The sequence below is a fragment of the Mirounga angustirostris genome, unplaced genomic scaffold (genome assembly GCF_029215605.1).
Source record: "Mirounga angustirostris isolate CCGP_5_RB_7025 unplaced genomic scaffold, mMirAng1.0.hap1 SCAF_10, whole genome shotgun sequence".
In the NCBI taxonomy this organism is placed as follows: domain Eukaryota; kingdom Metazoa; phylum Chordata; class Mammalia; order Carnivora; family Phocidae; genus Mirounga; species Mirounga angustirostris.
Genome location: NW_026991718.1, coordinates 61,890,458 through 61,915,250, shown reverse-complemented (window position 1 = coordinate 61,915,250; position 24,793 = coordinate 61,890,458). Strand labels below are relative to the sequence as shown.

The window sequence follows — 24,793 nt, the reverse complement described above, 5'->3', positions numbered from 1 at the left end:
ATATTTAAAGAAGAAAACTTAATTTTTTTTGTTTCTTAGTATTATAAAATTTTACTTTCTTTTTTCATTCCACAGTTTGGAGAGATTTAAATTTAGAGTGTATTTTTTGCAGACAGCCCAACGTTTCCCATTTTGTGAGAAATGGAAGTTAATGATTTACTAAGCTGTGCAACACTCAGTTGAGATTTGGACAGGGAAAGCCAAAGTTTCTAGTGGGTTACTATCATGCAATAGTATCCCCGCTTTCTTTTTCCCCCATTTCCACTCAAAGTGGAGGCTTCATTGTATCTCCCGTGCAGACTAGAGTGGTTGAGTTATAAACTTTTCCCCAGCAACGCCATCCAAATTTCATTCTTTGAACAATTAAAGCCAAGGAGCCCAGAAAAGCAAAAACACATCTAGATGGGCTTCATGTTTGCTCTGGTTGCTTTTCCTGTGCACCGATTATTTTCTGGATAAGTTGGATAAAGCTGCTGTCACTCTCCTGTTAACATCATGAGTCATTCTTCCCCCAAGAGAGAGGAAGATAGTTCAGGCTCTCACTGCCTCCTCTCTGGTCAGGTTCCTTACAGGCAGAGTCTGAGACAAGGATGCATGTGGTATAAGCTAGAGTCTAGTTCCAGCTCGCCCTGCAAAGTTGATGCCCCTTAAGATGAAGGAGCTGGCTTTTGTATCTCCCATTTCAGGCAATCCTTGTATGAGTTGATCGTAGAGGGTCTTTTAACCCCTCCAGTGAAGTGGATCCTCAAGGTTGGGGACAATTCTGTAGAAAAGCAGGCAGCCAAGGGCTTTAGCAGCCAATACTCCCAGCAGCTGGGGGATGGCTGCCCTCTGGTAAAGGAGTCTGAGTGGAGAATCAACAGCATTCATTTTTTGTCTTTTCTCTCATCGTTTCAGTTCATGCTTCATTCTGCATTCATCATGCCATCATTCTGTTCAGAAACTACCAAAGACTCCTTACTGCCTAGAGAACACATTTCCAATTTTCCGTTGCTCCCAACTTTTTTATTTCCAATCTTTCACTCACAGTTCCTGTTGCTCTCCCTAGGCAAGCAAACCACTTTTGTCCCACACATGTTTCACAAATCCCTTCCATTCCTCTCTACCTGATGTACTTCTTTGATCATTCCTCCATCTCAAATGTGTTCTTCATGCCCTGAACTCAGAGTTAACAGAACTATAATTGAGTTCCCATTTGAATACATGTTTGCTTGGGTAAATTATTAACCTCTTTGAGTGTCAGTTTCTTCACCTCTATGAGAGGCTGTTTAGCTTTTAGCTCAAATGAGATGTGCAGTTTAAAGCTTTATAAAATTCTTTCCCTGGTACTCACTTATAAAGGGGGTCTGTCCACAAAGACACTATGCTCCCTTTATTCTATGAACCTTCTTGTATTTATTTTATCAGCTGTTTGGTATTTATCATAACTACACTTGAATTATGAGGCAGCATTACATTTGGGCACACCATCTTCTTAACTAGACTGTTAGCTTCACAAAGGCAGGTGCCACTGCTTAAGTATCTTCCATAATGGCTAATATTGGCGATCTTCCATGGACGTTTGTAAATTAACATATTTATTAATGACAACTTGTACCTGTAGAAGGAAAGAGAGTTTCAAACCTAGATGATGACATTTAAAAAAATTCCAGGTAAGTTTAGGTTTATGGCTAAAGCAGAAACCTAGAAGCTGGTGGTGATATATAATATAATGTACAGTGATCAAAAACTCACTGGAAAGGGGAATTTTTATGGAAATAAGGGACCCTGACTCCAAATATATGTAAGAAATGAATAGTTGTAGTAACCAGTACATTAGCCAAGAGGTTTCAAAAAGTCATCTCCCAATTATTTGCTTTCGCTGCATTTATTAAGTTATAGCTAAGTAAAATGTACCTTTTAAAACATTTGCAATTTCCTTAGAAACTTTGAGTATTATATACTCTTCTGTCAAGAATTGAATATTTAATTAGGATATCTGATTAGAACTATGTGTCAAAATGATTAGAGTCAGTAAGTTAATTATAAAAGGCAGTGTTATTAAGAATTATTATTTGTTATGTTCTTAGTGGCCGGAGTTTATTTTTTAAGTGTATTCCATCATGCCCCAAGGGTATTTATAGAACGAATTTCTTAGCAAGTCTGGCTTTCAGGATTTCACTCCATGCACCCGGCTTGTGCAAGTGGCTATTGAGCACCAGCCAAGATGATTCACTTTTTATCATAAGATGGAGCTTCTTTCAGTATGGTTCTATCTTGAGATATCTGTTTTCTGCTACTAGTTAAATACCAGTGACATATAAGGTAGTAAGCATTCATTGAACACTTTAAAGTAAGTAGTTTAGAACTGTTTTAAAATCAGAAAGTTGGGATCATGATGAAAAAATAAAGGTGGACCATATCATTCCTTTACTTCCCACCTTAAAACTCTAAATACAAATACGAGGGAGGAAAAAGAAATTGTGACAGACCTAGAGGAATATCCAATTAGCCTGACTACTTCTACTATAGTTGTAATTGATCTCTTTTTAAAACAATCCATGGTTTATGTGTGCTTCTCAGCTGAAACTTAGAAGATGAGAAAAGATAGGATACTTGGAATGTCATATACAGGGAAGCATTTCTGTCAAGCACATTATTGAGGCTGGAAAAAAAATGAAATAGAAACAAAGAACACCTGCTACTTTAACTCATTTAAAAAAACACAATGTTCTTTACTTGCTGACTGGAAATATTGTATTTTCAGAGAAAAGAAAGTGCTAATCTAAATGGGAGAAAATGTAATGATTCACTATGCCAATGATATGAAATCAGAAATATTTTAAATTGGGTATTTTACTGTGTGGAGGGGTAGGTATTTTGTATAGAAATGGTTTTGCTCATCAGGTGGTGAATATTTCTCACAAATTGCAGTAAAGAGAATAAAATCGGCTTGTCACTAAAGATTTTTTTTATTGACATCTTTAGCTTGTTTTCATGCCAGTAATTAAATTGCTAATTATGTGTTTCTGTTACTGTGGTCATGCTTTTATTACATAATTGCTTCAAGTTTTGCTCAAATCACTAACAATATTTATTTAACCTTTTTGTGCATTAGATAAATTTTAATATATAAAAGCTTTGGAACGAGTTCATTGACTCTGTTTTGATTAGCAAAATCAAAGGAATTCTAACCTTTCTTATAGTTACATGGGTTGGGTCATATTTTCATTGAGATTGGTGATAATTATTAATTCAAGCAATAGCAATCATTGAAAGACCAATTGAAATAGAAGAGAAAAAATACAAAGAAAACTTTTCAAAAGCCCAGTGTTCATTCTAGAAAAATAAAGTGATCTTTCTTTAAGTAATTGGAAATATAAAATTAATAATTTGATCCTTAATATGTGCCCATATTTTTCAAAAAAATATTTGATTAAACTGAGGGTAATTCACTTACCAAGCCTCCTGTCCCCTTTTGAATGTGGGCATAATTTTTGTCAGTGTTTCAATGTAGTCATGATTTTTTTCTCATTTGTTTATTTTATGCAAACCGTAAGAGACATTTTTCTCAGTGAAGATTGCCTCTTTATTTTATTTTGAAATATTTGTATATTTGTTTCATTAAATGAGATAATGCTTTTTCTTATTAACATAATTTCCGGTACATTAAACATATTTCTCCACAGACAGAAGAGAGGAATCAAATTAAATGACAGCTAAATCACTTGCAGCAATTTCAACTGTTAAAAGAAATAAGTGTCTCTGTTTTCTTTGTGATCACAAGATGTGCTAAAGGGAAATGAAATACTAAAGAAAGAAGGGAAAACATAAAGAAATAATGACTGACTTATTGTATTAATACCATAGAGAGAAGAAAAATTCACTACAAATAAAAGGAAAAGTAATATAGTGAATTTGAAAGTTACCAAAATTCATTTCTTATTGATGAGTTCAGTGGAAGCCTAATACTAAGTAAGCTGATGAAAAAAAAATCAGTGCAATAAACTATGAATGATGAAAGTTGAAATAAATACTTTGCATATAGAGGACCATTATTCTAAATGTCTTTAATTTTTTAATAATTCATGTCTTTATGTTTATAAAAAAGGAGGCATTATTGCTTGGTGGACTCGAAATGCATGTAAAAAGCCATCTTCTAGAAGCCCATATTTAGTAAAAAGTCCAATGATATTGGCGACCTTACGATTTTTAGTATCATATATTCTGACTTTGACAAAAGTACATTAAGGGAGGTGAACCTTACTTTTAAAAATGGTGCTGACAAATTGTACTGGATGCATTATACAGCATACTTACTCTGTCAAGGATAAACTGCTTTCCAAAAAGACAAATAATTTTTGGACCATAGAAAGAACACAGCTCAGAATAATGTATGTATATATATTGTATATGCTTACGAATATTCTGGGGGACAGCAGCAGCAGTTTTGACAAAATTCAACAGTTCCACACACACGCATATGCAAACATACATATGAGAGTGTATGTGTGTGTGTGTATTATTTTTTATGCTTGTAAAGTTTTTAATGTGTTCAAATCGAGCATACAGGCTACTGGTCTGTGTATTTGCAGGTGGGCTTATGCACTCATTTTCTCTCTTCACACATCTTTAAAAAATATATAACTAGTTAATTTAATCAATTCAATCAGAAGCAGTCAATTCACTATGGGAAAAAGATCACTTGAGCCACTTTTACTGAATTGATTCTGTCTGCATTAACCTAAGACAGTTGATCTTGAAGCTTGTCTCTCTCCCTTTCCTGTCCCCCAATCAGTTTATACCCTAACCCTTCATCCTTTCTCTTTCCCTTTTGCCTTGCCCTCCTCTCTCCCTTCCTTTTGGGTTCTTTCTCCTTCACTCCAACATGTTAAGAAGCCTTTTCCATCTGCCCCCTCTTCCCATTCACTCTCCTCTCTCCCACTCCACCACACACAGAGCTTCCACTGTCCCACTGGAGAAAATAAAAAAATTCTAAAGCTGGTGTTTCTTTTTTTGAATTACAGAGATTTGAAAGTATTGCTTTGCTGAAAACATCTGGCTGCCAGTCTAGAATGTGACTGTTAAGGTAATAACTGTGGTTTTTCCACTTTAAAGACCCTTTCATCCCAAAGGTTCTTGGGTCCCCACTCAGCTAAGTTTAAGACCATCTCTGGGTTTGTTTTCTTCTTAGTAAGATACCTTTGTGGGTGTGTTGTGTGTGAGCTGCAAGGTGCACAGTTTTCTGAGGGTTGGGGGAGGGCTGACATGCAAGGGAGGGGAAGGAGGCAATGTTAATGTTTGGGAGTGCTTTTGTGGGCCCACTTTGGAAATACTTCCCCTTATCTTTCATTCAGAATGCAGGGGATAAGGCAAAAGTGCAGGCCACAACCGAGAGATTTTGAATTATGCATTAAGCTGATAATGCCCCAGAATGCAAGCTTATGTCAATAAATAACTAGGCTGGTAGGAGGAAGGAGGTCACTTTACTTGTGTGTGGAGGGCACCACATAGGGAGAGAATAGAGGAAGCCTAGGTGAAGGGTGAAAGGGAGTTCACATACTTTAGCTTGCTGTGATGAAGAAGTAAGAAGCGTAAGTTAATATTGAAATTATTACCTAATGCTTATTTGCTTTTAAATTGATTTAGCCAAGATAACAAGACTTTTCAGTGTGGACCCTATGTGCCCAAGTTTGCATTTGTGGCGGGGTTAGCCCTTCTGTGGAACCTTATGTAAAGAAATTCTGTCTAGGGGAGAAATTAATTTGAATCCTTTAATGGGACCTATAAACTCTTTTAAAAAGCAAGATTTTTCAGGGTGAAGTTTGGCAAAATACATAAAAGGACATTAACCTAACCTGCATTAACCTAAGACAGTTGATCTTGAAGTGAACAAAACTCAGGGTTTTGTTTCACTGGGTATCTTTCCCTTATTAATATGTAGTAGAAAAGCAGTAGAAGGTAAGCTTAGTGGAAGGAGCAGAAAGATTAAAAGAATGCTATAAATTATCTCTCTGGCCCATGATACAGCACTACCCAATGCTGATGAAAACTGATTCTTTAATCTTTGCATTGCTTCTCCTGCTTTAGTAAAATTCATCAATGAATGTGACCATTTTCTACTGTGAGAAATTAATCGTGGTGCAGGTACACACACATGCACACACGCACATACATACACGCACACGATTTTAAAAAATATTTAGTAATGTCTCCCAAGAAAATGGAAAATGTCCAGGGTGGGGACCTTAGCCTATAAACAGCTGAACCTCTGCCTATTTTTTCATACCAAAAAAAGAGAAGAAATTACACGTATATTTCATCATTTTCCTACTTTTAGACAGCAACTTGAAGCCCCTGATTGTGCAATCAGAAGCTTGTGCTTTGACTCTCTGAAGGAGTGAATACGTTTGTCAGGTCAATTCTATATGCACACATGCATATATACACACCAACAAATTAAAAATGGATCTGGGAAAACACCCTTCTCCTCAGAGAGTCATATCAAGCAGTGTTTAAATTAAATAATTTGCAGAGTGTGGGGAATAAAGCCTTTGTAGCAGTATCTGGAGGTTATCTTCCCTTGGGAAATTCCTGCCATTTAGTCCAATCTGGTGCATGCCAGTGAGATACACATTCATGTATGCACACACTAGTAGATACATTTTATTTTACATCTAAATTATATTTATTTCTTTGGGTTATCTTCCATTTTGGGTTTATGTCCCCCCCCCCAAAAAAAGAGGTGAACCTCTTGTGAAGGGCTTAGGTCATTAAGATCCAAACAAAAGAGAGGAAAGGTTATTAGTGAGCAGAAATGAGGGAAAGCTTACTTCTCCTGGCATAAAGCCAGTTATCCCACAGCTCCTGGGGGAGCATGGCTGTGATCGGGAGTACATTTCAGCTCAGGTCAGTGTTTGATTTTGCTCCCAGCCCATTGACTGATCGCAAAGAGGAGACATGGCTGTGATGAGGTAATATGAGTGGGTAAACCACACGTAGCAGAAATTAGTTGATTTCTTGCTACTTGTCCTACTCAACCAATATGTAATCCGAACTGGATGTTAGTACCTCATGCCATGTTTCTATTGCATTCATTTCTCTATAGTTGATATATTCATACGTAATCAGCATGCCTGTCCTGTGAAGGACACAGGCCAATCACAATAGGGATTGTGAATGAAATGTTAAGAGGAAGAGGGAGAGACAAAGAGGGAGAAGGTACCTGACTATCTATGAACAGGGAATTTTAAAAGTCCTGATTAGAGGTATTTTCAAGAGCAAATAGTTATTTTCCTCAGGGCTACGATCATCTTTGTACCCTTTAGACTCCCAATTTATTTCCTTAAAAACATTCTTGCAAGGGGCGCCTGGGTGGCTCAGTTGGTTAAGGACTGCCTTCGGCTCAGGTCATGATCCTGGAGTCCCGGGATCGAGTCCCATATCGGGCTCCCTGCTCGGCGGGGAGTCTGTTTCTCCCTCTGACCCTCCTCTCTCTCATGCTCTCTGTCTCTCACTCTCTCTCAAATAAATAAATAAAATCTTTAAAAAAAAAAATTCTTGCAAATTACTAGTAGCCTGTATAGAAACCACGAGCTGGGCAAAATTCCTGGTGACTCCTGCATTCTGGCTCCCCTCCCCCGCCCCACCGCCACCCCGTTTCTTTGACAAAAATACTGGTGTATTATTTTTCTACGACTGCCATAACAAAATGCCAGACTGGATGGCTTAAGTAACAGAGACTTGTTTTCTCACAATTTTAGAGGCTGAAAGTCTGAGATTCAGGTTAGTCAGCAGGGTTGATTTCTTCTGAGGCTTCTCTCCTTGGCTTGCAAAATGTCTGTCTTCTCCCTGTGTCCTCACACAGTTGTCCCTCTGCATGTGCATGTGTCTGGTGTCTCTTTGTGTCCAAATTTCCTCTTCCTATAAGGACACCAGTCATTGGATTAGGGCTAACCCTAAAGTCCTGGTTTAACTTAATCATTTCTTTAAAGACATTATCTCCAAATATGATTACATTCTGAGAGGGTTAGGGCTTTAACATAGGAACTTGGGAGCACACAATTCAGCCTCTAAAAACTGGACTTCCAAAATATTTGGTAGAATGATATTTTCCCATTCATCTCAGCTAACTTACTTAGAGATTGATCCCCCCAACCTTCATTCTCTTCTGTATGTTTATTTAGAACTGATTGAAGGTAATTTATTACAATTAATGTAGGTGGTTGTGTTTGTTGTTTTAAGAAGTGACGGTCGGGGAAAGAGAAAAAAGCTTATTTAAGAAAACAAACAAATCTTGCCTGAATTTTTTTAAAAAAAGAAGGTCATCTCTTTCTTCTCCTAGAATAGCATGGTGGCAGGACAGACAGTTTTATCACGGGGGCTAAGAAAGCAGGTTTTCGAGTCCGCTCCGCACATACTAACTCTGACGTTGAACAGGTTGCTCAGCCACACTATTCCCTTGATTGATTCTGCCTCTGTATATTGTGGATGATAAGTAGAACTGTTTCAAAGAATTGCTGGGAGGATTAATTGAGATGATATGTGTAAAGTGCGTGGCATGGTGCCAAGCTCACAATTTTTAAATGCTAATTATGGTCTGAATGTTTATGTGCTTCTCAAATTCATATGGTAAAACCCTAACCCCAATGTGATGGTATTCAGAGGCAGGACTTTGGGAAGTAATTAGGTTTAGATTAGATCATGAGAGTGGGACTCTCATGCTAAGCTTAGTGCCCTTACAAGAAGAGAAAAAAAGAGATTTTTATCTCTTTAGGAGCACCACCAAGGAAAAGCGGATATGGTACAGCCAAAAGGCAGCTATCTACAAGCTGGAAAGTGGGCCCTCAGCAGACACTGATTCTGCCCACACCTTGATCTTGGACTTCCCAGCCTCCAGAACTATGAGAAATTTCTGTTGATCAAGCCACCCAGTCTATGATACGTTGTTATAGTAGCCCTAGCAGACTAAGAGAGTGCTCAATAAATATTATTTACCTAATAATAATAATAATAACAATAACCACAGACACAGAAAGCTACACTGTTCACTGGTGCTGGACAGAATGTAATACCCTTCCTGAATTTCCTCTGATTTTAGATTGTTAGAGGTGGAGCTAAGTGCAAGTTCTTTTTCTGTTAGTTTAAGTGGACTTTGATAGAGAGTTGGATTCACAAAGTGTAGATAAAACACAAGTAGGCTTTAATGTTAACTCCTGTCCTCCAAAGATCCAAAGATCCTTGGTCAAAAAGTAATGAGTCAGAGGGACATTGGAATAGAGGGGCTGGGGTTTCTGGCAGCCTGACTGTCCCCAGGAGCCTGGCTTGTTTTCCTCTGGAGAAGCTCAGTCTGTGAAGCATGAGTGGCACATAACAGGTGTGTGTCCTCTGGTCTCTTAGTGAGACAAGCCACCAGGCCCTCTCCTTGTCCACTGGACAGAGGCTCAGCCTAAGTCTGGGAGTCCCAGACACAGCAGAGGCCACAGGATATTCAGGACTGGGCTGCCAGACAGAGGTTACCCATAAGTCTTTGTAAAATGTGTAGTTAAGTGCCAAACACGTTCTTAGGATTAGGTCAAGTGTTGCCAGCAGTACTCAATATGCCGTACTGTAATCAACTTGCATCAGCCAGCACTTTATTCTTAAGGCCCTCAGGGCTCAACTACTTTAGAAACAGTCCGGTAACTAAGGAAATATCTATTGTTATCTATTGTTTTAAAGTTGCATTTCCTTAAGGAGCCCTTGGCTTCATAAAGGGGATTGTCCCATGTGAAAATCTACTTCAAGATACAGCCCTTAGTCTTCAGAGAAGCTTGGGAAGTAGAAAGGCACTTTGAATTGAATACAAAAACAAGGAGTTGGAGCTATGTTAAAATAATAATGTTAAAGATACTAATAGCTGATGTTTATTGAGCATTTTCTCTATGGGAGATACCATGCTAGGCTCTTTATATTTTTTATCGTATTTAATCTCCATAATCCTACGAGATAGGTATATTATCTCAAGTTAACAGATCAATAATGAAGTTTTTAAAAAGGATTGCCAGGATTCAAACCCACCGATTTGGGCTATTTATTTAGGCTTCATTGCAATCAATGCAGTAGTTGCTGTATCTGGATGATGATAAGAATCACCTGTAGTTTTTTTAAACACGTATTTTAATACTGTACATAACTGTAAAAGTATGAAAATATAGCACAAGAGGTGATTTTTATAATTGTCAATTGGGAAAGACCATGCTAAGGAACAGACAAAATCTCTGATTTAAATTACATACAAAGTTAAAAGCTTTTAGAAAGTAGCAAGAAAAAGATCAATCAGACAATACAAAAATGGGTATAGGATATAAGCAGGAAGTTAGTTCATGGAAGAAATGAGAATGACGAATAAACATACGAAATGAAGCTGAAAATAAAAATTAAAAATGAGATACTTTTATTTTTAAAATATTTTATTTACTTATTTGACAGAGAGAGAGCATAAGCGGGGGGGCAGCAGAGGGAGAAGGAGAAGCAGACTCTCCCCACTGAGCAGGGAGCCCAACTCGGGGCTCGACCCCAGGATTCTGGGATCATGACCTGAGCTGAAGACAGACGCCCAACCAACTGAGCCACCCAGGTGCCCTGAGATACTCTTTTTAATATGTTAAATTGGCAAAATTTTTAATTATGAAAAATACTTAGCATCAATGAGTTGTGAAGAAATGGGCCATTTTGTACATTTTGTAGGTAAGAGTAGAAAATGATACAGCTCTTTGGAAGGGCAATTTTTCAATATATATATTAAAATTTTTAATTCACATATCTTTTATGCAAAAATTCCATTTCTATACTACAAAAAACCACATACAAATGAAGATAGAGTATAAGGATGTCCATAGAAATATTTTTTTTTTTGCATGTTTAATACCAATATGTTAGGACAATAGTGAAAGCAAGGTAAAGGCTAAAACATTTATGATTATTTATACTATGGAATACTATATAGCCATTAAAAATAATAAGAAAAATAGATAATTTTATCTATTTCTAAAGATTTTATTTATTTTAGAGATAGAGAGTGCAAGCAGGAGGGGCAGAGGTAGGGGGAGAGAGAATCTCCAGCAGGTTCCGCCCAGTTCTTTTCTTTTTGTTTGGGATATGTTGCAGAGTTTTTCAGGCTATTGCAGTCTTAGAAAGAGACATGATTACACTTCATATATGAGCTCCTTCTTTTTCTATATCTGTTGTTGGAAAGGAAGGGCCAGATGTGTGTGTTTTTAAAAGAACCTTGAATTAATCTACATAACTTTGAACAATCATGTCTGCCTGCCGTCAAGTCTTTCTGACACACCAGTATGCACACCAAATGTTTGTCCACTTAACAATGAGACACTTATTTTTGTATTCCCAGATTTACTGGTATTCGCTTAGAATGCAGTTTCCTTCCATATGAACTGTGAGACAGGATCCATTTTCCCTTGTCCGCTCAATAGTTCTATACTGACCCATTTTGCCTTCTGCCCCTTGTATGTTTCTTATTTTGGAGGTCAGATTATGGGTGAACTGTTATATCCCCATGGCTACTAAAGCAAAAATCTTTGGAGAAAAATACAAAATACATATTTGTGGTTTGTCCGTATCTTGAGGGTCTTCTTCACATTTCATATTTTGGAATCTTAGTGATGCTCGAGTTCCTAACCTTTTGGTTAAAGTACCTACCACTGGCTAAGTGTCTCTTGCAAAAAAAAAAGCTACAAGAATGGGAACTGTTATAAAGGGGGGGAAAGCTCTTCAATAATTAGGATTCATCTACAACTAGAGCATTTTATTAATTACACATTGTAATCACATGGATAGACACAAAACCAATCGTGCAAGTCTGTATTTAGAGGTCTGTAGACAGAAGACTTAACGTAAACATAGAAATGTTAAACCTACTCAGCTGTAACCTGCAAAGAAGATAACAAGAAGGATTCTGTTCTCTGTATGATTTGTGAACAATGCTAAGTAAATATTCATCATTAATATATAATAACTGTTGCTTTTGGCAGTTCACTTTTCATTTAATTTGATAATGTGTCCAGTAAATGAAGTGGTACAGGCTACAGTGTTTTACCAACACAATTGCATATTTTCAATCATTGTTAAATGAAGGCAGCTCAAGGCAAAGCTTTAACCCCCACTAGTTTTGTGTGTGATAAAAAGAGAAGGCGCTATCAATCTTTATTGTCTGTCTCGCTTACTGTAATTGCATTCAATAGTCCACTGATTCTGTTGTCTGTGCTAATGTCAGGAACAGAGGAGAGCCAGATGCTCAGACTTGATCATATGCATCCAGTGGCCACTTTGATAAGTTGGCAGCAAGTCGCTGGGTTTGATGATAAATTGTTAATGCTATAGATTATGAACAGCTGAACACTGCAAGTGTACATGGAGGAAACTTCTTACCTTGTTTTAAATCTGGCATCATGATGCTAACTAAAGGGCATGTCATGTATTATTCAAATGCATCTTGCACTGGAAATGTGCCAATGACTCATTGTATCCCTATGAATAGTAAAAGCAACAACAACAACAAAAATCCACAGTGATTTGAACATGACATTAATGGTCCCAGGATTATGAAAAGCATTTTGAAATACTGTTAATAGTTTTGATTATCTAATTCAACAAGGAGAAAGCTTCTAAGTTGTATTCACATTTAATCCATATTAAATCGTGCTCTTCCTGGTCATTTCTGTTATATTAGCTGATAATGAGGATGTTTTCTAAAAACAAACTGGTTTTTCATTAGTTAAAACCCATGGCAATTTGCTTGTGAAGGGACATAAATTGGAGCTGCGGGGCAAGCGCTGTGTTGAAATTTTTGCCGAGATTTTATTTCATGTAGATATTCTGCTTCTAAGAGAGATGTGATATAGGCCATTTGTACAGAGTATATAATAGGTCTTATTTCTGTTGAGCTTATGTGACAGTTGTAAAAGTTCATGTCACGGTTTTTAAGTCATTAGCCAACTCTTACAGTTGTTTAAAAAAGTTGAGATGACCGTGAACTGTGTAACAGTCTCATACCAGGGAACACTGAGCTGTTGACCACATTTTAAATGGAAAATCCTAAGTACAACCAGATGAATATTTCTTTACCATTGGAGGAATTGCTATCTGATCATTATATGGTTCAGTTTCCCTAAAATAAACACATACAAGAAATACTGTTGGATTTAAGGATCGAGATAAGAAATGCCTCTTGCCTAACTGGTGTGTTCCTTTTTTAGATAATGGAGATTTTGTAACCCATTGTGAATTCCTTTTTGCCTGTGCTGCTAGGAAACTCAAAAGTCCTTCATACGAACGTTTTCTTTTTAAGTTTTTATTTAAATTCCAGTTAGTTAACATACAATGTAGTATTAGTTTCAGGTGTACAGTTTAATGATTCAACACTTCCATACAACACCCAGTGCTCATCATAACAAGTACACTCCTTAATCCCCATCACCTCTTTCACCCATCCCCCCACCCACCTCCCCTCTGGTAACCATCAGTTTGTTCTCCATAGTTAATCTGTTTCTCGGTTTGCTTCTCTCTCTCCCTCTCTCTTTCCCTTTTTCCCTATGCTCCTTTGTTTAGTTTCTTAAAATTTGTACTCACTTTTTTAAGCTAAGTTTTCAGCTATGATTATCTCTTTTCTATTTCTCCTTCATTCTTTTCTTGTGACTTTATCTTGTTTTTCTTGTCTTTTATTGGCAGGATGGATATATTAGGTAAATGGATAGCAGAGAGAAGAGAGGGAATAAACTTTACCATGAGGTTTTAAGGGCAGAATCCTGAGGCATTTACTGTGTCACCAGAGTAAGAATTGATCTCTAGTTATTACCAAGATAGGATTCCAGCTGACATTGGAAAAGTTACTTCAACCTCTGTGGGGGTCAGTTCCTCATCTTAAAAAAAATGGATATAATAAAAACATTTAATTCATAAGATTCTGGTGAGGTTTAATTAATATAAACATTTAATCAGTGTTAGCAACTGTGATGGTGGTAGTGTTTATGTAAACTCTAGAAGGTAAAGATAATACAGTATGACCCAAATGTTAGAATTTAATTCTGATGGCATCTGCAACTGAGTCCAAACCGTAAGGTGATCTCATGCACAATTTGGTGTATTACAAGTTAGATCCTGTTTTAAGCAAGCTGATATATGAGACTATGGGTTTACTCATTTGATTGCTTAAGAGATGCACTCTTCATTCATAAAAGATGTTTAACTTTGTAAAATTCTTCATTTTAGTGTTCTTTGGGGGGGGTTCAGACTTTTCTGTAAAAATGAGTGATTTAAATTTATATAGGATTTGCAAGAGCTTGTTGTTGGTCTATAGTAAGATCCTGTTCTCCTTCACTGAACCTTGAGAAAGAGTTTGACCCAGATGAACCCTCTCTCCTGGATCTCTAGGATTATTGCTTATCTTTTATTTATTGTGAGGAAACTCAGTTTCCTGTGGCCTGATGGTCCCTTATATGTTATAGTGCCTGGGGCTTGCCTTCGGGCTCCTGGCCACTCCACCTATACACTCCCCCTTGTGACTTCACCCAATCCAGAGGCTTTAGTGTCCATCTCTTTGCTGGTGGCTGTCAAATTCCGATCTCCAGTGTGGCCCCTCTCACATACTTCATTTCACTTATCCAACTGTGTATTCAACATCTCACCTTAGATGTAAATAATCATCTAAAATCTAGCTTGTTCCCCACCCTCAGGCTATCTCATTCTCCAGTCATACTTATTTCAGTGAGTATTACCACCATCTGAAGTCGCTCAAGCCAAAAACTTAGTTATCATCCTTGCTTCTGCTTTGCCTTCACCCACTATACCAATCTACTGGAAAGTCCTGTTGGGGCTATCTCTGGACCATATAGGATCTGGTCTGCTTCTATCCACCTTTTCTTTCCCCACCTTAGCCAATATGCCTAAACCACCTGCCTATCTTTCCCTTATCCCACTGCAACAGCCTCCTGGTCTCTCTGTTTCCCCTCATGCTTCCCTTATCATCTGTGCTCCATAAAGCTGTATTTTAAAAACAAATAATATCATGGTGCTGACTTCTTCCTAAATCCTTCCAATGGCTTTCCATCTTACTGAAGATAAAAGCTAATTTTTTTTCCCATTGTCTGTGAGAGCCTACTTTTCTCAAGTCATCTCTTCTGTACCCTCATCCCTTTGTTTCAGGCATGTCAACTGTGCTTTTACTCAGGGCCTTTGCATAGATGTTTTGTCTGCTTGGAACACTCTTTCCAAAGATTTATATGGGGCTGGCTCTTTCGTGTCATTCAGGTCTCAGCTTGGGTGCTGCCTCCCTTAGCCTCTCCCAACATGCATCCCCTGCTGTTACTTATATTTTATTTCCTTCAAAGCTTATAAAATTGTCTGATTATTTCCTTTATTTGTTTGCCTATTTTCTGTATTCCACTATTAACATGTGAGCTTCATGAGAACATGAACCTTTTTTACCTTGCTTACCCGTGAGCATTGTGCTCAGCATATTGGTTAAGACTGCAGACTCTGGGATCAGATTCACCAGTCTGGATGCTGTCACCGACACCCACCATTGTGTCATTTCACACCAGTTGCTTCATTCTGTGTGGCTCAGTTTTCCCATATGAAATGGAGACCATGTTAGCATCTGCTCATTACTGTTATTATGGGGAAAGGATATGAAAAATGTGAAATATTTATGACAAGTCTGGCACTCGATAGTTTTTGTGTTTTCTTACTCAGTTAGAATAGTCACTCTATACAGTTGATGTTCAATAAATACATGTTGAATAACATGTGAAAAGATACATAATGATATTTCATGTTTTGTTGATGAATATTTCTGAATATTATCCTAATATTAATTTATGAAAAGATCTTATGATAATTTTTTGACCTCAGGAGAGTATTTAAATATTTATAATGTTTAACCCAATGGCCTATTATTAACAATTATGTTGTCATTTAAATTTCTAAAGTTGATATGTTAAATCTTGATACCTTAGTTAATAATTTTTGGCAAATTAGCTCACTCATCATAAATGGTGAAATCGCTTGGCTATTTTTCTTAATAGAGCTTTAAAGGTTGATAACTATTTTCTCTTATTATATACATGTGAAAATTATTTGGGAAAATTAGAAAATATAGTTAAGCAAAATGAAAAAATAAAAACGATCTGCAGTTCCTGATTTTTTTATGTATACTCACACTTGAAGATTTGTCCGTATATTATCATGTGTATTTTGTTTGGTATTAGCTGTCTATGTAAGCCTGAAACAAAGGCAGTGGGAGACAGTTTATTTGAGAAGTAATCCCAGGGAGATCACTTGTATTGCTATGGTTAACTGCATTGCTTTTTTGAAATTGATTTTTTTCAGCTTTTGTTGCATATATATATATAGAACTACAATTGATTTTTAAAATTGTATCCTAAGACCTTATTAGACATCGTAGCTTTTTTTTTTGTAGAATTTTCTATGTATATAATTATATTGTCTGAATAAAGACCATTTTACCTATTCCTTTCCAATTTTATGTCTTTTATTTCTTTCTCTTGTCTTATTACACTATATAGGACCTCCAGTAAAATGAAGTGGTGAGAGCAGAAACCTTTACCTTCCAGTCTTAGAGAGAAAATATTCAATACATAACCATTAAATCTGATGTTAGTTGTGGGTTTTTAGCTGATACCCTCTATCACACTGAGGTAGTTCCCTTCCTTTCTAGTTTTCAGGGAGTTTTTATCATGAATGAATGTTATATTTTGTCATTTTTTTTCTCCTGCATCTATCCCCTGCTTTTTAAAAAGCATATGACTTTTCTTTTTTATTTGGTTGATATAATGAATTTCATTGATTTATGTTCAAACATGAAACCAGCCTTAAGTGTATTAGCTATGAATTATTATCATAATTTATGATATATATTTGTATATAATATTTTCTTAATAACCTTGTATTATTTATAGGATCTGTCATGATAGTCCCGTTTTTATTGCTGATACTGGTATTTTGTGTTCTCTCTTTCTTGGTCAGTTTTGATACAAGTTTATCAACTTTATTAATCTTTTAAAATCAAATTTTGTTTTGTCACTTTTTTCTATTGCTTGTTTTCTATTTCATTGATTGCTGGTTTTTTCTTCTTTTTTTCTTTCTATTTGGGTTTAATATAATTCTCTTCCTTTTCTGACCTCTTAAGATAGAAAGTCAGATCACTGATTTTTATTCCTTTTTTGACCCTTTACTAATATAAACATAATACTATACATTCATTTTTAACCACTACCTAAGTTGTATCCCAAAACTATTGATATGTTGGGTTGTCATTAGTAGTCAGTTTGAATATTTTCTAATTTCTCTTTATGATTTCTCCTTTGATCCACAGGTCAAATTAATATATTATTTAATTTTAAAGTATTTGGGGAACTTTTTAGCTACCTTATTTTTGTTGATTCTAGATTTTAATTCCATTGTTATAAAAAATGCTCTGTAAGATTTCAATACTTTTAAATTCATTCAGATTGATTTATAGCCCACTGTATAGATGAAAAGATTAGTGAATTCTGCAGTTGTTGGGTATACTATTCCATAAATGTCATTTAGGTCAACAGTGGAAGTATTGTATATCCTTATAGAATTATGTCTCACTTGTTCTGTCAGTTATTGAGAGAGTGTCAAAATCTACAACTAAGGCCATACACAGTTCTCTGTTTCTGTCAGAGTTTGTTTTAGGTATTTTGAAACTCTGTTATTAGGTGCATACACAGTTTGTCATGTCATGACTTCCTGATAAATTTGCCCTTTGTTCATCATGTATTGTCACTTTTTATTTCTTGTAATACTTTCTGACTTGAAGTCAGATTTGCCTAATATTATTATAGCTACACCCCTTTCTCCTGAAGCTTTGGGCTATTTCTCCTATCTTTAGTTTAACACATGTTAAAAACCAAGCCCTTGGATTTCCAAGAAGGAGCTCCATGCATATCTCCATTCAGTCCTTCCCAGGGCATTACATGAGTTTTCTTCTCTGATTTTCAGGTTTTTCTTCAGTTCTGGTCTGGGGATTTAGTCAGCCTTCTTGCTTGCTCAATTCTACATTAAAATGTGTTTATTATGTTTTATTCAGTATTTCTAGATATTTCTAGCAGGAGGAACTTTCAGGTTATCTTGTCTACCATATTGATGAAATTATCAGTCTCACTATGTTTTTATTAATATTCGAATTTAATTTTCAATTCTTTAAAAATAAATGTAAAGAATAGTAAGAACTATAGCTATTATTCAAATCTTGAGACTTCTGATACATGAAGATTGTAATGGAAGTTCATGAGCTGTTTCAGTATTTCAAAATTCCGGTGTAACTTATTTTATATGAATATACAAAAATGCTGTGCATACTAACTAGTGCATCATGTCTCTTTGCTTTTCACTAAAATATTATCTCAGTGTGATAACAATGATTAGATAGTGTTGATCAGAAACTCTAGCTCTTGATGACATCTGAGATTAATGAAACATTTTCGTTAAACCAAATACTGATCAAAATATTTCAGATATTTCCAATTTCATAGTGGTGAGAATTTAACACAATATCTTTTTCAATATTCTTCAATTTTTGCAGTATTTTTGTTTATAATTTATCCCAATAATTTGTAAATATTGCCTTATTATATTGCTAACCTCTTATTTATACTATATTTTGTTCCATTGTCCTTATTCATGCATTTTTATGCTAAAGAATCCACATTTTATAAAAAATAAACACAGAACCACAGGGAAAAGCAAAATAAAAGTAGTCTTCGCACATGCATGCTGCATGAACAGCAGAGTGTGGGTAGGGGCAGAGGGAGAGGGAGAGGGAAAATCTTAAGCAGGCTCCACACCCAGCATGGGGCTCAATCTCAGGACCCTGAGATGATGACCTGAGCCAAAATCAAGAGTCAGACACTTAACTGACTGAGCCACCCAGGCGCCCCCAAAGTAGTCTTTGCTTACGTAAATATTTGGACCCACTGCATTGTGGCTTTCTGGACCTAAAAATGTAAGCTAGATGTCCTTATTGCCAAAATTTTCTTGGGAACTTGGACCTCTCTACTTCCATATATTTTGTAATTGTGCCATGTATCATAGCTGAAATTCTAATAGTTGCACCTATGAAACACAGAAAGTGTTTGCATTTTGTAAGATTTTGTTCTAGAACCACAAGGTAAAATAATGGGGTGCCTTTATGTGAATCAGCCTTGATCTAAGCATGTGGATTAGTTTATAGTACTGAAGTATAATTAGAAGGCTAATTTGCTAATCATTTCTCTTAACTATAGATATAATCATAGAAACATAGGCTTCCCACTTTGGAAAGGTCTTAAAGGGGAACTCTTTGTTTGAAAGTTAAATCCCCTCTACAATATTCCTGCCAAATACTCAAGTCTGGAATTCAGCTTTTGTTCTATAGCTATGTTATAGAACATAGGGTTCTATGTTCTACAGAACTGGGTTCTATAGAACCATCACTGGGTTACCAGTGATGTAAGGTCTCCTGACTCTAGAAGACCAACTGAACCTCCTGGAATAATAAATATCCTTCTTCAACCTTTGGTGGGTTCCTTTATCTCATTTTCTCTGAATTTTCATGCTCCTTAATCTAAGTCATTGTCTCATGCTGCATAGGAAAATTGGGACCCCCAAACCCAGTGCTTCATTGGTTTACACACACACCGCCCCCCCCCACACACCAGCTTCAAGCATTTCTTAAGTTTATGCATTATTCCAAGATATGTGGATGTATATCTTGTGTATGTGTGTATGTGTGTTGTGGGGGAAGGACAGGAGTGACAGAGGGGAGGGGATGACATCATGCAGCCTATACGGTCTTTTGATAATTTCTTTTCTATACTCTATTACCCACCCCACTCACTTGAGGCATTTCATTAATAAAATTTCCATTCACATGCAGTGTCATCCCTGTGTTTAGTTCTGTTCTAATTTTATCAGAGAGTTACTTTCGGCAAAGGTTGTGCTCAACCTGAAAGAAATTCCGGTGAATAGTTTTTTCTCTCATCGCAGATAATAATTATCTTTAAAAATATATTAAATGTGTACCTACATATACTGTACAATATTACCAATTTGAAATAAATGACCTGAGAGACTATGGACTCGGAGAAACAAACTGAGGGTTCTAGAGGGGAGGGGGGTGGGGGGATGGGTTAGCCTGGTGATGGGTATTAAAGAGGACACGTACTGCATGGAGCACTGAGTGTTATACGCAGACGATGAATCATGGAACACTACATCAAAAACTAATGATGTAATGTATGGTGATTAACATAACATAATAAAAAAAAGAAATAAATGACCTGCTAATTTGAATATCTTTCATATTTGAAGTTAAGAATTGGTAATACAACTGATCCTTGAATAACATGGGGGGTTAGGAGTGCTTACCTCCTGCACAGTTGAAAATCTGAGTATAACTTTTGACTTCCCTGAAATTTAACTACTAATAGCCTATAGTTGACCAAAAGCCTTACCAATAACATAAACAGTCAATTAACACATATTTTTGTGTTATATGTATTATACACTGTATTCTTATAATAAAGTAAGCTAGAGAAAAGAGAATCATAAGGAAGAGAAAATATATTTAAGTACTGTAACTGTAAGAAACCCACAGTTCAAACCCATGTTGTCCAAAGGTCAACTGTACATTTAAATTATAAAAATGCTGGGAATATGAATTGTTTGTCCTGGATGGGGAGATTTTTGCATAGGTATAATAGCAGGGATGCCAGCCTGATAAAAGAAAATAACTTGCTTGCCGCTTAGGTAGTGATAAACTGTTGTGGAATACTCTTGTATTATATTCACCAAAGTAGAGAATCAGTAGCTAAAAATTCATTGTCAGGTATCTGTCCTTTATTACCTTCATGAATGGATACATTAGACTAATCTGTAATTAGCACATCCACTTTCTAAATGGAAAGTGCTCAAAGTATGTTCAAACATTAAGTGAGCCACTCTTATAACTCAAACAGTGGGCTGCCCAGCATAGCTGCTCATGTGGTTTCAAAATGGTTAGGAAACACATCAGTTTCTAAAATGGGCATATTTCTCTCTACATATTCTTCTAACACAGAAGGAACAAAGACTAACACCCAAAGTTTTAATTGGACTAATTTCTGAATTAATGTACCTACACTATTAAATCTTACTACTATGATGATTATCTTTATGCAGGTTATGCAAAGTTATTGGAACTCTTCCCTTTAAACTAAAAGAGACATTTGCTGTGGTTTCTTCCCATGGCAATGCTTTTCTTTCCCCTGTGTGTCTATCCTTTCCCTCAGTTTCTGAATGATGTTGATTAAGATATCTTTAGATCTTACTTAAAAATACATATGCTTACCAGTTAATAGCGATGATAACCACAATAAATGTTCCAGAGCCACATTCTCTCCAAATCCTGGCAAAAGATGAGAAATCTGGGGCGATTGCCATGCCTGTGATAATTAAGTTTTGAGAGTGAAATAGGTTAGGTATAAGAAAATGTGAGTTAATAAGAAAGCAATACATTTAAAAAGAAAAGAAGTACTGAGAAGGATGATCTTTGGGTGTTGGAAAATTAATGAAATATCTTTGCTTCTGTTCATCCTTACGTGACTGGTAGTGGCAGCAGTGGTGGGGGTGTTGGAGAATTTTTACATTACTTGGATGTTATCCTGAGTGACTTGCCCCAACATTTTCCATAGACACAGAGACCCTAATAAGCACTATATATGTTCATGTATGTATCCCTGTTCATGTTTTTGATTGAAAATAATCCTATCATAAAATACTTGTCTACTCTGCTAAGTCAGTATGAATGTATTGATAGCCATGGGAATTATTTAATGTTGTTTAATAATCTGTTTTGTTTATATTGAAAAATTGTTAACTGAGTAGCAGATAAAACAAAAAAGTGGTTTGTTAAATTCATATTACCTACTGTTCTTTCTCTTTTCTTGTATTTTCTTCAAATTAATCAATTAAAATGCACAGATGTTCAATTAAAACTATAAAAATTTTCCATGGCTACAGCTGTTTTGAAGCTACATTGTTGAAAATTTAACATATCTAGTAATGATTCCCTCTCAGAAGAAATTAAATTAATGACTCTTTGCTAGATTATTTTCCATTTGATAAATTAAACAAAATTAGAAAAAAACCATGAGACTTACAATGCCTGCTACATTTATTAATTAGCATGATAGACTAGCAGATATTAATATGAAAAGGCAACAAAATAGAAAATGTTTCTTATTTTTCAAGTGAAATACCTTCAGGACTGTAGTTTATCTTATCAGCAAATGGTTATACAGTATAAATTATTAAAATTTCACCTGTAAATAGCAGACAAGTGACAAATTTCGTCATCCTACATAATAGAGATGGTAGAGATGTGATTAGGCCAGGCAAAAATAACATTTTTCTTCACATCTTTGTCCAACCTATGCATGATAGACAGTGACCCTTAAATAATAAGTAGAGAAACAGGGTTTTTATTTCTTGGGCATATTGCTTTGTCTCAAAGAGAATTACTATTTTTTTTCTCATTTCTAATTCATTCTTTAATTTTTTAAAGATCTGCCTGCTCATTTTTTTCTTATGCCAGAGAACTAGTACATGCCCATAGCATTAGTCAGTGTTCTCCAGAGAAACAGAATATGTGTGTGTGTGTGTGTGTGTGTGTACAGTATACACACATACAAATACAGTAAGAGACTCAGATTTATTTTGAGGAATTGACTCACATGATTGTTGGGGGGTGGTCTGGCAATTCTCAAACTTGTAGGCTGGGCTGGCAGACTGGAAACTCAGGCAGAAGTTGATGTTGCAGTCTTGAGACAGGATTCTTTCTTCTGTGGGAAACCTAAGTCTTTGCTTTTAAGCTCTTCATCTGATTGGATGAGGTCCAACGGAGGATAATCTGCTTTACTTAAAGTCTACTGATTGTAGATGTTAACACATCTAAAAGATGCCTTTGCAGCAACATCTAGACTGGTGCTTGACCAAACAACTGGGCACCATAGCCTAGCTATGTTGTCATATAAAATTAACCATCACACTCATTGAGGAAATTTTAGAAAATAAAAATAAACTGAAAATGGATATTTAAAAAACACTTGTAATCAAGCACCTGCAAGTGATCTCTGCTAACATTTCAATGTTTATACCTAGAGTCTTCCTCTTATATTTATAAATCTTTTCTTCTTCCAAAGTTGAGAATATAGTGTTTATTTTATCTCATAACTCATTATTCTCTTAAGAGTATAAACATCTTCTCACTTTATTGAAATGATTTCTTCTGCAACTCATATTTTAATAGCTGCAGTATAACCAATTGAAGGAATTGTTGGACTCTTAGGTTTTCAATTTTAGAAGGATATTATATCTTTTCACGCTTATCCTTTGAATACATTACTACACATGAATTTGCTAGTTAAAAATATACACATTAAAAACTTTTACATGCATTGCTAAATTGCCTTCCAGAAATATTGTGCCATTTACATTCCCAATGGCAATATTTCAGAGGCTTGTTTTCCTTCCTGTTTTCAGTATTAGGTGTTAGAATAAAAAAATATTCCTATATGAAGATTTAAAAAATCTTTTATTGTTGTAATCTGAATTTCCTTGATTTTTAGTGATGTTGAATGAAATCCTTAAGTTTAGTGACATTTGTATTTGTTTTTGAATTGTCCATTCAATTTCCACTAAGATGCTTGTCATATTCTTACTATAAAAACTGTATACAACATATGTAACCACTTTGGTTATCATATATTTTGCAAATTTTTCCTCTAATTTATTATTTGCCTTTTGATTTGTGTATAATTTTTTTGATATACTGAAGTTTTTGTTTTTATTTTTGAGTAACCAAATCTATAAATATTTTCTGTTATGTCAGGCTTTTGGTTTCATATATTATAGTTTTCCTACCCTGGGATTATGTCTTCTGTACAAGTATAGTTTTTTTTTTTTAAGCTTTGAAATTAAATTTGATGTATGGTGTGAGGCAGGGATTATCTTTCAGTTCACAATTTTGTTTAAAATGCAACTTTTCTATCCTTCTAAACATGGGGAAATGGCATGCAAAGGACTCAAAAGGTTGGAAAGGAAGAACTTACACATTTTACGTCTGGTAGGCCCAGTATACATCACAGTGGATCCTCAACATTATTTGGTTTTCTATCAAAAGGCAGAGTTAAATGTAACAGCAGTTGCCTGAGGCTTTCATGTGTGTGAATGTGTATGTATAGGTGTATACAGGGAGCATGCATGTGGGATGGCAATTATGGTTCTGGGAACCATTTCCACTGCAGCTCTATGATCTTATTAGAAATGTTTTCATAGATTTGGACATTTTTCTTCATAGACAATGCTTGTATCTTTAGTCAGTGATCACACTACAGTATTTTAACTGCACAGGTATTTATGTGCTAGGGCAGAATATGTCCATGGACAAGAAGCTGCCAGTGACCAGATCTTGTAATCAGTGCATAATCTGAGGCAGAAAGTTTATGACCACTCCCTAGCACAGTGCTTTTTTGTGGCCTTAATGTAATTGTCACTGTGTTTTTGTACCTTCACAGGAAATGTCTTCCATTTATTCTTTACAAAATTGTAAGTTAGGTAACCTGGCTACAAGACCCTGTAGTGACTGACATAAATCTTACCCTGGATATTCTCCTGTTTTCCCATTTTAAAAATGCTCATTACCCCCATCTTCAATAATTCATCACTAGATGTGAGACAGGAAATAGTGATG

General features: G+C 35.8%; 1 long non-coding RNA gene across 4 annotated transcripts in view; it reads left to right on the top strand.

Moving 5' to 3' along the window:
- LOC135361763 (uncharacterized) overlaps positions 1 to 24,793 on the top strand; it is a 581,261-nt gene that overhangs the window by 222,661 nt on the left and 333,807 nt on the right. For all 4 annotated transcript variants that reach the window (XR_010405687.1, XR_010405686.1, XR_010405684.1 and 1 more), the window contains exon 2: positions 5,007 to 5,068. This is a non-coding gene — a long non-coding RNA (uncharacterized LOC135361763). The remainder of the gene's footprint in view (positions 1 to 5,006; positions 5,069 to 24,793) is intronic.